Source organism: Cervus canadensis, chromosome 21, assembly GCF_019320065.1.
Source record: "Cervus canadensis isolate Bull #8, Minnesota chromosome 21, ASM1932006v1, whole genome shotgun sequence".
Lineage (NCBI taxonomy): Eukaryota > Metazoa > Chordata > Mammalia > Artiodactyla > Cervidae > Cervus > Cervus canadensis.
In genome coordinates this window covers 51,676,665-51,695,114 of record NC_057406.1, presented here as the reverse complement: position 1 = coordinate 51,695,114, position 18,450 = coordinate 51,676,665, and the positions used below count along the sequence as shown (strand labels likewise).

Below are 18,450 nucleotides of genomic sequence, written 5' to 3'. Positions count from 1 at the left end.
TGTGGTGTTGGAGAAGACTCTTGAGAGTCCTTTGGACTGCAAGGAGATCCAACCAGTCCATCCTAAAGGAGATCAGTCCTTGGTGTTCCGTGGAAGGACTGATGCTGAAGCTGAAACTCCGATACTTTGGCCACCTGATGCGGAGAGCTGACTCATTTGAAAAGACCCTCATGCTGGGCAAGATTGAGGGCAGGAAGAGAAGGGGATGACAGAGGATGAGATGGTTGTATGGTATCACCGACACAATGGATATGGATTTGGGTGGACTTCGGGAGTTGGTGATGGACAGGGAGTCCTGGCCTGCTGCGGTTCATGGGTTCACAAAGAGTCAGACATAACTGAGCAACTGAACTGAACTGAACTGAAGATATAAAAGGGATCTGTGGAAATGACTAAACTGATCCCTCACACACACCTACTAAATACCACTTAAAACCTAACTAAAAGAAGTTCTCTGTCCTACACTAGACCATTCATTCACAGGATTTCACTAAACATGCTTCAAATGTATGTATATATACAATACAAACAGAAAATATTTCACATTTCTCATATCCTTTATGTTACCTAATGAGTATTAAAAATAGCCAAAAAATGGAAAAATAATAGTACACTAAAATGTTTAGCCAATATAACCAACATTAGACCTTTAAAGAAAGTCTCAATCTTTCCAATTCTCTCATAAAAGGATTAGAAATAAGAGATAAGGTTGCATTGTGTTTGAACAGACTTTCTTTAAGGGGCTTAACACAAAACTGTAGAAAGCAGGAGTATTTAGAAGTTCCTCTGATTCAGCAACATTTTCATATGTGTAGAATATCAGGAGAAAAAAAAATTAATAAAGATACCAATCTACACAAGATACCAAATTACACAATCTTGTTCAGAAAATACAAGAGGAGGAACCATTTTCCAACCCCTTTTGTGAAACCAGTATTACCCTGATAGTCAAACTAGACAAAGCCAGCACAAGAAAACCGTGGACCAATATGCCTCATAAGCAAAGACAATTCCTAAACAAAATAATGGCAAATTAAATCCAATGATAAATAATTATATACCATGAGCTAGTGGGGTTTATCTTGAGAATGCAAGGTTGGTTCAACATTAAAGAAATCAATTGGTGCTCGCTTCGGCAGCACATATACTAAAATTGGAACGATACAGAGCATGGCCCCTGCACAAGGATGACATGCAAATTTGTGAAGCGTTCCATATTAAAAAAAAAATCAATTGATGTAATCTGCCATAATAACAGTTAAAAACAAAAACCACATGATCAATCGTATGCCAACCAATTAGATACCCAACACGAAACTGAAAAATTCTGAGAAAGACATGACTACCCAAACTGACTTTTGAACATATGAAAATCTGAACAGACCTATAACAAATAGAATTAGTACTCAAATCTCCTACAAAGAAAACCTCAGGCTCAGGTGCCCTCACCAGTGAATTCTACCAAACATCTACAGCAGAATTAATATCAATTCTTCACAAACTCTTCAAAAAATAGAAGAGAGAATAGTTCCCAACTGATTTTATGAAACCATTACTGCCCTGATACCAAAACCAGACAAGGACATCACAAGAAAAGAAAACCACAGACCAGGGAATTCCCTAGTGGTCCAGTGGTTAGGACCCCAGGCTTTCACTGCTGAGGCCCAAGTTCAATCTCTGGATGGAGTAGAAAGATCCCACAAGCTGCACAGTGTGGCCAAGAAAGAAAAAAAGAAAAACCACAGACTAATATCTCCTATAACTTGCTGGATAGAAACTTATATCCTATAACTTTTGGATAGAAAATCCAAAAATCCTCTACAAAATATGAGAAAACCAAATTCAGCAACATTATACAACATATACACAATGAAGTAATGAATTTATCCTGGGATAACCTTTACACAGGCTGATTTAATATATGAAAAACCAATCAATGTAGTATCTCATGTTAACAGAATAAGGGACAAAAACTACGTGATAATCTCAATAAATGCAGAAAAAACATCCGCCCAAAAATCCAACACCCTTTAATGATAAAAACACTCAACAAACTAGAAATCGAAGGGAACTCTGCTAACTTGATTGGAGAAGGAAATGGCAACCCACTCCAGTATTCTTGCCTGGAGAATTCCTTGGACAGAGGAGCCTGGTAGGCCACAGTCCACAGGGTCGAAAAGAGTAGGACATGACTGAAGTGACTTAGCACTGCTACCCTGATAAAGTCTACTATGAAAAATTCACAGCTACCATCATACTTAATGGTGAAAGACTGAATGCTTTCCCCCTAAGATCAGGAACAAGTTAAAGATGTCTGGTCTTGCCACTTCTGTTCAACACTGAACTGGAGGTTTTAGCTAGGACAATTAGGCAGTAAATAAAAGTAAAGTTATCCAAATTTGAAAGGAAGTAGTAAGACTAAGTGTTCACAGATAGCACAATACTATATGTAGAAAATCCTTAGGAATACACATACATACGTACAGCCCTGTTAGAATGAATGAGAAAATTCAGCAAGTTATAAGATACAAGGTTAATATACAAAAATAAATTATATTTCTGTACACTAGCAATGAGCAATCTGCAAATTAAATTAGACAAGCATTTTCATTAACAGTAGCATAAAAAAGAACAAAATACTTAGGAAAAGGTTTAACAGAAGCAGTGCAAGACCTATACATTGAAAACTACAGATTATTAAAAGAAAGAACTAAATAAATGGAAAGACATCTCAAATTCATTGACCAGAAGACATAATATTGTTAAGATGGTAGTATTTCCCAAATTAATCTACAGATTCGATACAATCCCTATCAAAATCCTAGGCTGTCTTTTTGCATAAATTGACAAGCTGATCCTAAAATTCACATGGAAATTCAAAGGACTCAAAATTGCCAAAACCTGAAAAAACAAGAACAAAGTAGGACTCACACTTCTTAATTTTCCAACTCACTACAAATCAACAGTAATCAAGACAGTGCGGTACTAGCATATGCATAGACAACAGACTGATGCAATAGAACTGAGACTCCAGAAAGAAACCAGTATGTTGATTTTTGACAAGGGTGTCAAGACAACTCAAAGGGCAAAAATAGTCTTTTCAACAAACGGTTGACAATTGTATATCTACCTACAAAAGAATGAATTTGGACCCCTTCCTCATACCATATGCAAAGATTAACTCAAAATACATCATGGAACTAAATGAAAGAATAAACACTATAAAATTCTTCAAAAAAAACAGAAGTAAATATTTGTGACCTTGGATAGTTTCTTGGATATGAGAGCAAACTAGATATCACATGCCACAACTAAGAGTTCGCTACCGAAACTAAAGGTCCTGCATGCTACAAGGAAGATCAAGGAAGCCAAATAAATAAATCAATAAATATATATTTTTTAAAAACCTATAAAACTATGGATGCATGAGACAAGTGCTCAGGGCTGGTGCACTGGGAAGACCCAGAGGGATGGGATGGAGAGGGAGGCGGGATCGGGGATCGGGAAAGGGAACACATGTAAATCCATGGCTGATTCATGTCAATGTATGGCAAAAACCACTACAATATTGTAAAGTAATTAGCCTCCAACTAATAAAAATAAATGGGAAAAAAATAAAAATTAAAAACCTATAAAACTGACAACTAAAATGTCAATTTTACTTATAGATTAAATTTTTTCCATTTATTTTTATTAGTAGATTAATTTTTTAAATAATATTTTAAAAGAGATCCCAAAAGATATACTCATTTACTAAGTACTTGTCATTACAAAAAAAGAAAACAAGACTGCAGCAGAGATCATATACACAGAACACGGGCATGAATAAAGGATCATTCCTTTCAGAGAACTGCTTCCAGAAATGTACTCGAATTTAAGCAAATCTCTCTGCTCAAATCTTTTCCAAATGCAATTAAGACATTATTTTGGATTTTATACAGTTGGATTTTAATACAGTTATTATTTTAAAGCAAGTTCTTTCCTGCTATCTCAGGAGTTGCTGACTTGTTCACATAAAATGAAGTGAACGAGTTAAAATCTTAGTAGTTATTCAGGTATGCATTCCAGGAGCCAAGACAGGAAAACAGACATGTCTGAGATAATATATGTGAAATTACCTTGCATATTGTGGAATCCTATAAAATGCTAGGTATTTTTGTATGAAATTATTACATGTTCTATGCATTTACTTTTTTTTTGGCCATGCTGCAAGGCTTGTGGGATCTTAGTTCCCCCACCAGGTATTGGACCTCGGCCCTCTGCAATAGAAGTATGGAGTCCTAACAACTGGACCACCAAGGACGTCCCTACACTTTTTTCTGGAGACAGATCCTCAGAATTTTAAGAGCTGGAAAGGATTTAAGGTTTATCCATTCACTTTCTTTTGCAAATGAGGAAATCAAGGCCCAGAAGTGCCATGGAACTTGTCTCAAATCACACAGTTCATTGATGGTAAAACAGAACTAGAACTCCTCTCAGCTCTGGTTCTCTTTCCACTTCCCCTCAAGTGATTTGTGGAGCCACAGTCTAAATAAGTACCTGTCAAATATAACAAGGGCTCTCTGTAATGATGGTTCTATACTGAGGTCAACCTTAGAAGCTAAGTGTTATTTTTCAGGATCTTCTGATTCAAGTATATGTTCCAGGGACCCAACTGACCTTGCGGACGTGAAGTGACGAAGGGACTGTACTCTGCTTTGTAGGCAGGATCGGTGAGCCCACACGCATTCAGCATTCACCACCTAAGAGGGACATTTTTAATCGTATTCAAGATTTCTATGACTCGTTTTTAGTCTACCTGTCCTTAAACATAAGGTTAAACTGTCCTGAATATGCTCCTCTTCCCCTTCAGGTACTGGCAATCCTCCAGAAAGTTTTATTTTAATTCAACTGCTTGTTTTCATGGGAACAAAATATTTTACTTTCAACTCTTATGAGGGGATGAGCGACGGAGGTTCTCATTAGGTTAAACCTGGCTCATCAATCTGCTGAGTGGGCGAGAGATCACCAGCTGCCCCCTGGCCCCACGGCCTGCTGCCTGCGGGCCCTGTACGCCTCTCTGTGCCCGTCTTCTTCATCTGGTTGTTGCGATAACTGAATGGGTTAGCACATGTAAAGCACTCAGCACAGCGCCCGGCTCAGAATGGGCATTCACAAATACCACTACTTTTCATAAAAAGTCTCAGACGTTACATATCACTTCAGAAAACAACCTCAGACGCACACATCTGCTCATATTCCCAGCCCTGACAATAAGGCCTAACAACTAGAAGATGGTTAGTAGGTGTTAAGTGAGTAGATATAACCCAACTTACAAGATTACCTTAGGAGCCGTGTGTGTGTGTGTGTGTGTGTGTTAGTTGCTCACTCGTTTCCAACTCTTTGCGACCCCGATGGACTATAGCCCACTAGGCTCCTCTGTCCTTGGAATTCTTCAGGCAAGAATACTGGAGTTGGTTGCCATTCCCTTCCCCAGGGTATCTTCCCAATCCAGGGATCGAACCCAGGTCTCCCACATTACAGGCAGATTCCTTACCATCTGAGCCACCAGGGAAGCCCACCTTAGGCGTTACCCTCTCTTTCAAAAAACTATACTATTTGGAACTACAATATCCCATATGGAATGCTGGAAAAACCACTCCTTCTCCCTCATGACAAGGCCAGTTTTACCTGTCTGAGCTGTCTCATTTGTAAGATTCCAAAGGGTCAGAAGCAAGAGAACTAGATAAAGGAGGTTTCCAAGGGGGGAAAGTGATTCTTGAATTGATCAAAGGTGGGGGAGAAAATTAGACGGGAGAGAAAAACTTGACTCACTTTATTCAAACATTTACTGAGCACCAACTATGTGCCATGCACTATCCCAAACAGGAAATTTAACTCTGAACCAGATAGTCTTGCCCCAAGAACTCAGTCTAGTAGAATATAGTACACAATACACTATATGTCCTACGACAGAAATGCAAAGGGGCCTGGGTGTTCACAAAAGGCAATACTAACTCTATTTGGGGAATCACAAAACTGTCACTTGGACTTGGTCTTGATAGGTAAGGAGAGTTTGCCCAAAAAAGAGAAGAACGAAGAGTATTCCAGGCAGAATAAATCAAACATTCAAGAATAAAAGAAGTAAGGGTGACCATCAAGGTCAAGGAACAGAAAAAAACCAAACAAACAAACAAAAAAAACCCCAGAAAAACAAAACTCTGTCAAATGCAAGACAGGAGGGCTTTAAAAGAGTCCTAAACCTGTCAGAAGTTCTTAGCTCTTAAAAAAAAAATTCACCTGGAGTTTCAGCATTGACCTTATCCAGTATGAATGATCATTAATCAGTGCCCAGGCAAAAAGAAAAGGACTTCCCTGGTGGTCAAGTCGTTAAGAATCTGCCTTTCAATGCAGGGGATGTGGGTTCGATCCCTGGTCAGGGAAACTAAGAGAGCCCTTGTGCTGCAACTAACGAAAGTCCACGCAATAGCAACGAAGACCCAGAGCAGCCAAAGAAAGAAAAGATCTCACGTGAAAATTCCTTTAAAATCTACCACCTCCCCTTCCCATACTTCTCTGCTCACACCCAGAGCCAGAGAAGTTGACTGGGTTTTGTTTTGCTGTTGTTGTTTAATACAATTAACACTTCTTAGCAAGCCTGCCCCAACGGCTGTCCCCTAAAACAAGCTGCCAGACACACACCTGCTCAGGCTTCCCTCCTGCTTGTCCCTACCTTCAGCTGACTCTTAGCTTAATCCCTGTGCTTGACTGAAGGCCCAGTCCCAGTTCAGTTTCCCTTACATTCTGCTTTTACCTGGATTTCCCTCTCTCCCAGCCAGATCAGCCTAGCCAAATCCTGAGAATTCAGTCCAGCAGATAAAACCATACCCTGGAAGATACCACAGAGCCCTGCTTGCTGCAGATGGGTACAAGGAAACAAACCATGCTTCCTGCTCTCCCAACACCAGGACTGTTTAGCTCAGTATTATATTTCCAACAAGCTTGCCTCAGGGGCTGCTTATTGAGTTTCAATAAGCAGGAGAGCTGCTTATTGAGTTTCAGTTCCTTCTACCCCCACTTTCTTCCGTGATCTCACTGCATACATAAAGGAAAAAAAAATCTAGCTCTTGCTCAATTAGGTAAGAGTATTTCTGTATACCTAAAACAAACATGATGAATCAACGTGATAACCAACAGTGCTGTGCCCACCTCAAAACAGATCTTTGTGATAAAGCACTCAATGGAACAATTATTAACTGGATATGCGGGGCGGGGGTGAAGCCTTCAATATGCTTACAGTGGCTACACCTCTTCAGGGTGCTGGACACACTTGAAAAAGTAATCGATTTAGGGCAGCACAATTTGAGAAGAAATGCAAAGAAATAGACGAAAATAATAGAATGGGAAAGACTAGAGATCTCTTCAAGAAAATTAGAGATACCAAGGGAACATTTCATGCAGAGCTGGGCTCAATAAAGGACAGAAATGGTATGGACCTAACAGCAGCAGAAGATATTAAGAAGAGGTGGCAAGAATACACAGAAGAACTGTACCAAAAAGATCTTCACGACCCAGATGATCACAAAGGTGTGATCACTCAACTAGAGCCAGACATCCTGGAATGTGAAGTCAAGTGGGCTTTAGGAAGCATCACTATGAAAAAGCTAGTGGAGGTGATGGAATTCCAGCTGAGCTATTTCAAATCCTGGAAGATGATATTGTGAAAGTGCTGCACTCAATATGCCAGCAAATTTGGAAAACTCAGCAGTGGCCCCAGGACTGGAAAAGGTCTGTTTTCATTCCGATCCCAGAGAAAGACAATGCCAAAGAATGCTCAAACTACTGCAGAACTGCACGCATCTCACATGCTAGTAAAGTAATGCTCAAAATTCTCCAAGCCAAGCTTCAGCAATATGTGAACTGTGAACTTCCAGATGTTCAAGCTGGTTTTAGAAAAGGCAGAGGAACCAGAGATCAAATTGCCAACATCTGCTGGATCATCGAAAAAACAAAGAGAGTTCCAGAAAAACATCTAGTTCTGCTTTATTGACTATGCCAAAGCCTTTGACTGTGTGGATCACAATAAACTGTGGAAAATTCTGAAAGAGATGGAATACCAGACCACCTGACCTGCCTCTTGAGAAACCTGTATGCAGGTCAGGAAGCAACAGTTAGAACTGGACATGGAACAACAGACTGGTTCCAAATAGGAAAAGGAGTATGTCAAGGCTGTGTATATTGTCACCCTGCTTATTCAACTTCTATGCAGAGTACATCATGAGAAACGCTGGGCTGGAGGAAGCACAAGCTGGAATCAAGATTGCCAGGAGAAATATCAATAACCTCAGATATGCAGATAACACCACCCTTATGGCAGAAAGTGAAGAAGAACTTAAGAGCCTCATGATGAAAGTGAAAGAGAGTGAAAAAGTTGGCTTAAAGCTCAACATTCAGGAAGCTAAGATCATGGGATCTGGTCCCATCACTTCATGGCAGATAGATGGGGAAACAGTGGAAACAGTGGCAGACTTTGTTTTTTTGACCTCCAAAATCACCACAGATAGTGACTGCAGCCATGAAATTAAAAGACACTTACTCCTTGGAAGGAAAGTTATGACCAAACTAGACAGCATATTAAAATGCAGAGACAAAAAAAATAAAATATAAATAAATAAATAAAAAGCAGAGACATTACTCTGCCAACAAATGTCCGTCTAGTCAAGGCTATGGTTTTCCAGTAGTCACGTATGGATGTGAGAGTTGGACTATAAAGAAAGCTGAGCGTCGAAGAATTGACGCTTTTGAACTGTGGTGGTGGAGAAGACTCTTGAGAGTCCCTTGGACTGCAAGGAGGTCCAGCCAGTCCATCCTAAAGGAGATCAGTCCTGAGTGTTCATTGGAAGGACTGATGCTGAAGCTGAAACTCCAATATTTTGGCCACCTGATGTGAAGAACTGACTCATGTGAAAAGACCCTGATGCTGGGAAAGATTGAAGGCAGGAAAAGAAGGGGACGACAGAGCATGAGATGGTTGGATGGCGTCACAGGCTCAATGGACATGAGTTTGGGTGGACTCCGGGAGTTGGTGATGGACAGGGAGGCCTGGTGTCCTGCAGTCCATGGGGTTACAAGCAGTCGGACATGACTGAGCAGCTGAACTGAACTGAAAACAGCTTAAAATACCACTAAATAAGTGAACAATAATTTCGAGGTAGTCATAAATAAGGTATAACATCACGGTCTTAAGAAAAAGTATCCAAAACTTGGAAATAAATGAAGGGGTGACTATGTTCTTTCAACGTCATCCTCCTAAGGCATTGTTTAAAAAACCTACTCAAGGCTCATTTAACAGTCTAAGAGAATGTACCTGTACAATTTACTATTTATTAGAGTCCAGGAATAGACGTTTCATATTAACTTGCACATTTCTGTCCAATAATACCAAAGGTTACAGTTTTATTGACCAGTTTATTGACCTGTAGGACATTAATCAGTTTTGTTATCATTAGCAAAATCCATTCAGCAATTCTTTGATTATGTAGGTCTCTATTCCTTGAATTCTCCTTTAAATCAGCTTTGCTACCTTATTGATTCCTTCATTAATTGATGCGTTCAATATATTTTTATATGGGTTCATATTATCTGTGTTTTTAACTTTTTGAAGATCATATTTTGATAACAGTCATTACATTGCTCAGTCATTTCTCTGCATTGTATTCTGTCAAAGAAAAATTACTTTCTGCCCTGGCCATGCCTTTTCATATATTCAAAAGGCACATTTTTCTTTCAATGTGTGCCAACCTGACATTATTTTACACATTCACAGGCCATAATTACCTGCAATCATACAACCATAACTTGTTTGGCCCTTATTTAACTGTTTTTGTTTTGTTTTGTTTAACTCAATTATTGCTGACATTTACAAACTGGGAGTCAGAAAAATAATAAATATGGATTTCTAGTTTCCTTTGAGAAGTCAGAAGTTCTGGCAACACTATTCTCATCGTGGCACCCAATGGAAGGGTATCTGACATTGGGTAGACATTGCCCCCTTTAGAGCAATCTCCCCTCAATCTGCTGCAGTCCCCACCACTCCCTATTGTTTACCACCTGCCTGCTTCATTCATTTGTATTACTTGCTGTCCCTATAGATATTTGGGTCTTAAACCTCTCAACCTGGCCTTTTAATACTTCTCATAATAAGTTATTTCTCCATCTATACCACTTCCCACCACCTGCTCAGTTCAGTTTTTCATCTAACGGACACTTGACATCTGAAGTGCATTGGTCTGCATGTATGTATATACACCTTACACACACACAGGCACACACACACTGAACTATAGCAAAAAATAATTTTTACATATTGATCAACAGTTGGTAGCATACCCATATGGAAGTTTCAACACACTTGAAAGCTGAAACCCACTGAACTATCACTTGATCCAATAGGTAACAAAGAGTTCATTTCTAAAAACAAAGGGTGATTTTGATGGTGATTTATAGCTGTACACATGTGGTCTAGTTTCTCCAAGCTACAGAACTGAAAACCAAGATATAAGGAACATCCATGAAATACTCAGAGATGTTCTATGAAGGTTGACAAGGTGGGGACATACAGATTAAGGTCTTCTTTCAAGAACTTAATCCACGACTTCCCTGGTGGTACAGTGGTTAAGAATCCACCTGTCAATGTAGGGAACACGAGTTCAATCCCTGGTCTGGGAACATGTCACATGTCTCAAACCCACTAAGCCCCTGCGCCACAATTACTGAGCCCGTTCTCTAGAGCCCAGGAGCCACAACTACTGAAGCCCGTGCACCTAGACCTGTGCTCTGCATCAAGAGAAGTTGCCGCTATGAGAAGCCCCACACCGCAACCAGGAGCAGTCCCTGCTCTCCACAACTAGAGAAAGCCCCCATGCAGCAACAAAGACCCAGTGCCCGAAAAACATAAAAGAACTTCATCCAACTGTAAGTCCAAAATTCACATTTTAAAAACGACTAAACAATTTAAAAGCTTTCAATACTCAGTACACATGAGTACAAAGAAGTGAATATTCAAGTGTGAAGATCCAAATAATGGGCAAAGATTTTATTTAAATTATCTGGCTGGGACTTTTCAGGTGGTCCAGTGGTTAAGACTCTGTGCTTCCTATTAGGGGGCACAGGTTCAACCTCCGGTCCAGGAACTAGAACCACACACGCTTCAAGGCACGGCCAAAAAATAAATAAATTTTTAAAAATTATCTGGCTAATGTAGGTGAAAAACAAGTTTTCTGTTCAATTATCTAGTAAATCAGGCAACATTAGCTTCTAATTGCAGATTCCTAGCATGTCAGCCAAGATGATCTTTGGCTCACAGCTTTCAGTTTCCTCTTCCTCCTTCTGACTCACTCTATCAGCCTCAGTGATTTGCAGAGGCTGCCTTCACCCACATCTAGCCCCACTGCTGAGGACAAGAGCCTATTTCAGGAAAAGATGGTCTGACTCTGGCCCAGACACCTCACTGCTGCATTCTCAGGCCTTGGTTCTAACAGAATCAAGCCTCCAAAAGTGACGATTCTTGGCCCGATACCCTGAGACTGATTTAGTAGGCCCAGGGTGGAGACCAGGAAAAGGAGCTTTTAATCTCCACATCCCTTATGTGTATTAATTCTCTTGCAGGTGGTTGCAGGATAACACTTGGAGAAACACTGCCTCACGTAACTAATTCTCACTTAATTCTCTTGCAGGTGGTCTTAGGACCACAGAAACTCTTGTCTCCACGCCTCTCTGAAGAAGCTGGTCAGCATGAGTAACACCGGCTTATGAAAAATTCCTCACTTTAAAAAAAAAATTTCCCTAGGGCTTCCCTGGTGGCCATATGGTAAAGAACCTGCCTGCCAATGCAGGAGACACGGTTTTGATCCCTGATCCTGGAAGATACCAAATGCCGAAGAGCAAATAAACCCACGTGCCACAGCTCTAGAGGCTGTGCTCCAGGGCCCACAAGCTGCAACTACTGAAGTCTGCAGCACCCCAGAGCCCATGCTCTGCAACGAGAAGCCATGGCAACGAGAAGCCTGCACATCCCAACTACAGAGTAACCACTGCTCACCACAACTAAAGAAAAGTCCACGCAACAATGAAGACCCAGCACAGCCCCTCACTCCCACCCCACCAAAAAATAAAAATAAAAACATTAAATAAATATATCCTTAAAAAAATTGCCCTTTGCCATATGGACACATTTACTGACTCCCAGCTATCTTTAAGGTGCAATGCCAAGGACTGTGGGAAATGCAATAATGAACAAGATACGTTTCGGATCCTCAAATATCCGGCAGGACAAAGAAATGTTTACAAGTTAACTAAAATAGAATGGACTGTGTGTCATGGCAGAAATACAGATTAAAATGTAAGCTCCCAGAAGTTAAGTCTTTCCACCATTTTTCTCAAGTATCTTGTACCCGTCCACTTTTATGATTACACATGATGACATAGCATTTTTCTGCATTACTCCTCTGCACTAGACCGTAGGTTCAAGGGCTGAGATCATGCTTTATTTACTCTGCTGTCCCGAGTGCCTGATAAGAAATAGATGTCTGCTTCAAGAGTCATCTAACCGAGACATTCTTCATCATTACAACTTGGGCAACTCATGACTGTGAGATGCTTCACTTTAGATTCCGGCTGCTTATTTAAGAAATCAGTTTCTTGAAATCTAGCCATATAATTTTATAGTGGGAGGGAACTTCAAGAACATATGATCTAACATTTCACTAAATTTGCAGATTACTGGTGAGACTCAAAAAAGGTAACTTCAAAAAAAAGAGAAACGTAACTTCTAGAATGTTTATAGCTGATACATGGAAGAACATTTTTAAAGTTCAACAGGATGCATATATGTATGTGTATAGAAAAATGTGGGCTTCCCTGATAGCTCTTCCCTGATGTGTAGAACAAAGCAGTGCTTCCATAGATTAATGCTTAAAAAATGCTAAACTTATTTTGAAAAATAAATGCAAAAGTGAAATTTTTATGCTATTAGAAATAAACAAAGGGAATTCTCTGGCGGTCCAGTGGTTAGGACTCCATGCTTCCACTGCTGACAGTCTGGCTTTAATCTTTGGTGGTAGAACTAAGATCCCTCAAGTCTTAAGGTGGGGGGGTGGGGGGGAAGAAATCAGCAAAGTGGTTGCCCTTGGTGTGGTGGTGTGAGAGTAGGAGGCATGAGGGGCTTTCTGAGGTATTGGAAAGCTTGTTTCTTTAGCTGGGTGCTGGCTGGATAGGGTCGATCAGTTTGCAAAAATAATTGTACTCTTCTGTACATACAGTATACTTCAAAAAGCATTTCAGAAGGTGACATAATTAAAGAAAAACAGATCATAGTACATGAATATGGGAAAAAATTCTGAAACTGGTACACGGAAGGCAAATTTGGGACACACGGACTCAAACTCCTTCATTGTGTAGATGAGAAGAAACTCCAATGGTCACCTAAACCTAACTGACACTACCCCTAACCCTAACCTGTGTGACCTTAAGCAGCTACTGCCCCCACTCCACTTTCTGTCATTCTTCCCTTCCCCCAATTCAAGTCTTTACTACCTCCAGGCTGGTCTTATCAGCATCTCTCAGAGCAAGAACAGTCTTTCTCTGTGAGATACCCCTGCCAAATCCCACTCCCAAGGGAGCTGCCTTCCCCACTTGGCTGTTTCTACCATTCCTCGCAGACCTTCACCACATGCTGCCCTAACTAAAAGTGAAGTCTCTGAAAGAGGCAGACCCTACAGCATTTAACAACTCCACCAGCTGGGCAGGTTACAATTCACACAACATTGTCAATCAACGACACCTTGGTTTAAAAAAAAAAATTTTTTTTTTTTAAATCGGGCAAGTTACTTTTGTGGGTCTCACTTTTTACACTTGTGAAAATCAGAGGTGAGAGGTGGAGTACAATGGTGAAGACCTGGGCTCTGGAATCAAATTGCCTCAGCCATGTTTTACCACTAATCAGTTGTGGAACTTTGGGCGGGTTTTGTAACCTCCGGGTGCCTCAGTTTCTGTATCTGTAAAATGAGGGGCGGGGGGATGTATCGCTGGTAAAATGACCCAAGATTGTCCACGTCAAGTGTTTGAAACAGTGCTTAGCAACTGTTAGCCATTATGGCCATTACCTGCAAAGCCGAGGAAATACCAGTACCTTTCTCACCTCAAAGAGTAACTGAAAGGATAAAGTGGGGTGATGCGTCAGAAACGTGCTGAAGACTCAAGGGAGTGGGGGCAAGGGGGACGATCTGTCCGATAAGATTGGGGATAGATGGCAAGAGGGTGTGGGGGCCCGGGGGTACATGCGCCTCACACAAGACCTACCCAATCAGAATCTCCAGTTAAAACTGGTGTAAAATTCCCTCTGGCGCTTTGAGCCTGTCACTCTCAGCCCAGGGTCCTGGATTCCTGAGTAAGTAAGGAAGTGTTCGTCACTCAGTCGAGCTCAACTCTTTGTGACCCCATGGACTGCAGCCCACCAGATCCTCTGCCCATGAGATTTTCCAGGAAAGGACACTGCAGTGGGTTGCCATTTTCTTCTCCAGGGGATCTTCCCTACCCAGGGATCGAACCCGGGGCTCCTGCACTGCAGGTAGATTCCTTACCAACTGAGCTACAAGGGAAGCCCTGAGAGGGGAGGGTAATTACCCAGGGGTAGTAAGTGGCGTGGTCCCTTCCCCTCTCCTCCTTCTTTGGGAATGCGGTGCTTGTAACAAGGGTGCACCTTCCACACCCCGCGAGCCAAAAAAAAAAAAAGGCCAGTAATTCTCCATAAGTGAACTCTGAACGCTCTTCGCAGGCCCAGTCTGCCCGCACCTGCCTCCGACCCCCTTGAAAGCTACAAGCCAGGCGGCCCCCCGCCAGCCGCCACCTCCGAGTCTCTCGGTGACCGGGTGTGTGTGGGGGGCTGGGGGTCGGGGCACCCGCAGCCGGGCAGGCCTCGCCCGTTTCTGGATTCTCCAGCTTGGCGCCCGTCGGGCCCGCGACGACGGCCAAAGGCAGCCCGGCCGAGGAGCCTGGAGCGCGGGGCCCCAACCACAGCGGGCCAGCGCCGGCCGTCTGGAGGGTCCCGGGGCCGCGCCTCAGCCCTCGGTCGTACCTGCCATGCGACCTCCCGGGTCACTCTTGCCCTTGGCCTTCCGCTTGGCCGCCCGCGCCTCCTTGCTCTTGGCGCAGCCCATGGCGCGGGGCCCTGTGGGAACTCGAGGCCGAGCGACGCCGAGCGGGGGCCGCGCGCCCCCTGCCGGCCGCCGCCGGAGGGACTTCTTTCAGTGTTGAACATTAAAATGCGCTCGCCGAAAATGATTAGGAAAATGCAAAGCGGAAAGAAGATGAAAAAGCATCATCCAAAATCTTCCCCTTCAAACTACTTTTGCTGCGTTTATTACTTCTTCTGAAGACTCTTGAGAGTCCCTTGGACTGCAAGGAGATCCAACCAGTCCATCCTAAAGGAAATCAGTCCTGAATATTCATTGGAAGGACTGATGCTGAAGCCGAAACTCCAATACTTTGGCCACCTGATGCGAAGAACTGACTCATTTGAAAAGACCCTTATGCTTGCAAAGATTGAAGGCGGGAGGAGAAGGGGATGACAGAGGATGAGATGGTTGGATGGCATCACAGACTCAATGGACATGAGTTTGGGTGGACTCCGGGAGTTGGTGATGGACAGGGAGGCCTGGTGTGCTGCAGTCCATGGGGTCGCAAAGAGTCGGACAGGACTGAGCGACTGAACTGAACTGATTACCTCTTTTCAGCTTTCCCCTCCCCCCCACACACAATACATAGTTTTGCACCCAGCTTTTCACTTAATATTAGCATTTTCCCTCTTATTACGTAATCCGCCTGATAACTCCCTGGCTTCCATCGACACTTCCGAGTTTGCCAAAGAATGAGTCTTTATCTTTCTGGCTTACTTCACATATATATGGAATTTAGAAAGATGGTAACGACAACCCTATATGCAAAACAGAAAAAGAGACACAGAAGTACAGAACAGACTTTTGAACTCTGTGGGAGAAGGTGAGGGTGGGATGTTGCGAAAGAACAGCATATATATTATCTATGGTGAAACAGATCACCAGCCCAGGTGGGATGCATGAGACAAGTGCTCGAACCTGGTGCACTGGGAAGACTCAGAGGAATCGGGTGGAGAGGGAGGGGGGAGGGGGGATAGGGATGGGGAATACGTGTAAATCTATTGCTGATTCATGTCAATGTATGACAAAACCCACTGAAAAAATAAATAAATTAATTAAAAAAAAATAAAACTACAATGAGATACAACCAAAAAAAAAAGAATGAGTCTTATACTGCCATTGTATTTTACACAGAAGCCTGTTCAGACCACCCTCACCCCTTACCTTATTCTTTTGTTTGTATAGCCTGACAGCCTTATAACTTGCCCTATTTTCTCTGTCTCAGGCTATCTCCTCTCTCCTCCTAAAATGTACTGTTGTTGTATAGTCCCTCGGTCTTGTTCTACTCTTTGCAACCCCATGGACTATAGCCAGCCAGGCTCCTCTGTCCATGGGTTTCTCCAGCCAAAATTACTGGAGTAGGTTGTCATTCCCATCTTCCCAACCCAGGGATCGAACCCATGTCTCCTGCATTGACAGGCGAAGTCTTTACCACTGAGCCACTAAGGAAGCCGTAAAATGTATAACCCAGCAGAATAACTTCTTAGCATGTTTTTTTCCCCGTTGTTATATCCCAACAGTCCAGAACAGTGCCCAGGACATTACAGAAATTCAATATCAAGAGGTGTAAGAGAAGAAACATATCTTTAATAATCAGCAGCATAATAGTGCTTCCAGCAGAGCTAAAGTACTAGGCCTCCTCGGTTCTCTTCATTAGACATTTAGTTTCTTGCTTATTTTAAAATATGAATAGTGTTGCCATGAATACCTTTGTGTTTACAGCCTTAAGGCTCTCCTTACACGTGGCCAAATTGCTTTCCCAGAAAAGCAGTCCTTGTTAGTACTCCCAGGAGTGATGAATGAAAGCCCCATACTCCCTGAGAGTGGTTTTTTAAACCCCAAACCCACATTGTACCACATCGAGTTGGGGGCGGGGGTGGGTCACTGTTCTCAGTGTATGCTTTATTTTCCTTTCTTCTGGTTGATTACCATATGTGACGCATCCAACCAATATCCGACTCTGTTCTAGGGTTACAGGGTGTCTAATACAAGTTTCCTGCTCTTGAGGAACTTCCATCCCAACTAGATTCAGGGAACTTGTCTGGTCACCAGATGTGTGACAAAGCTGCAGGCTCTTGTTTTTCACCTGGGTTTGTGGGCAAGCTTGTTACCTGCTTTTTTTGGGAGCAACCCAGAATTAAAATGCTCTTGGAAAACACTGGGTGTTAAAAACAGGCACTGCCCCAAGCCAAAGTGAATCCTCATTAACCTCATGTTTGCAGTCCATCATAATAGTAACTAAATATAACTAAGCCCACAACCTTCTAAAGGCAAAGGAAAGCTCCTTCCCTCTGCGAACAAAGTCTATTTCCTTTGTTCAGATGGAGTGATTGTTTCAGAGATTTTTTTTTTTTAATTATGCTTGTTCAACTTATGCTAAAACTATTTTGTCAGCAAAATTCCAATTGTGGTTGTCTTTCTCTTTCTGTATTTAAACCACACATTTAACTAAAATGAGTTGTTCAGTCACTCAGTTTTGTCCAACTCTTTGTGACCCCGTGGACTGCAGCATGCCAGGCTTCCCTGTCCTTCACTATCTTCTGAAGTTTGCTCAAACTCCCGTCCATTGAGTCAGTGATGCCATCTCACCATCTCATTCTGTCACCCTCTTCTCCTCCTGCTCTCAATCTTTCTCAGCACCAGTGTCTTTTCCATGGCTTTCCCATTAAAAAAATAAATAAATAAAAGCTAGCAGAAGTAGCTGACAGTCTTATGCTTGAGTCATCCTATTATATATCAACAATCTCTTGGGCATCCAGCTTAGTCCTTTTCACACACTACCTCAATGTTATCTGCATGAGAGCCTCACATGGTAGGGACTATTATTCTTCCTATTCTATAGATGAGAACCCTAATGCCAATCTAGTTCTCCTAGCTCCCAGGCCTCTGCTCTTACCCCCTCATCTCTCTAATCATTGTGATAGTGCAATCCACTCAGCCCTATGCATGAAAAGGACTCTTTCCTGGGAAATGTTTTGAGCTTGTCCTCACCACTCCGCATGCAGAACTTCCCTGACTAGGGATGAAAACGGCTCCCCCTGCAGGGAAAGTGCAGAGTCCTAACCTCTGGACCACCAGCAAAGTCCTTCCTTCTTTTTTTTTTTTTCAATTATTTTTATTAGTTGGAGGCTAATTACTTCACAACATTGCAGTAGGTTTTGTCATACATTGACATGAATCAGCCATGGAGTTACATGTATTCCCCATCCCGATCCCCCCTCCCACCTCCCTCTCCACC

At 42.2% G+C, this 18,450-nt stretch overlaps 1 pseudogene; it reads left to right on the top strand.

Annotated features, from left to right (window-relative positions):
* The first annotated feature begins 1,123 nt into the window (after window positions 1-1,123).
* Window positions 1,124-1,222, top strand: LOC122424102 (annotated as a pseudogene).
* Window positions 1,223-18,450: the final 17,228 nt, after the last annotated feature.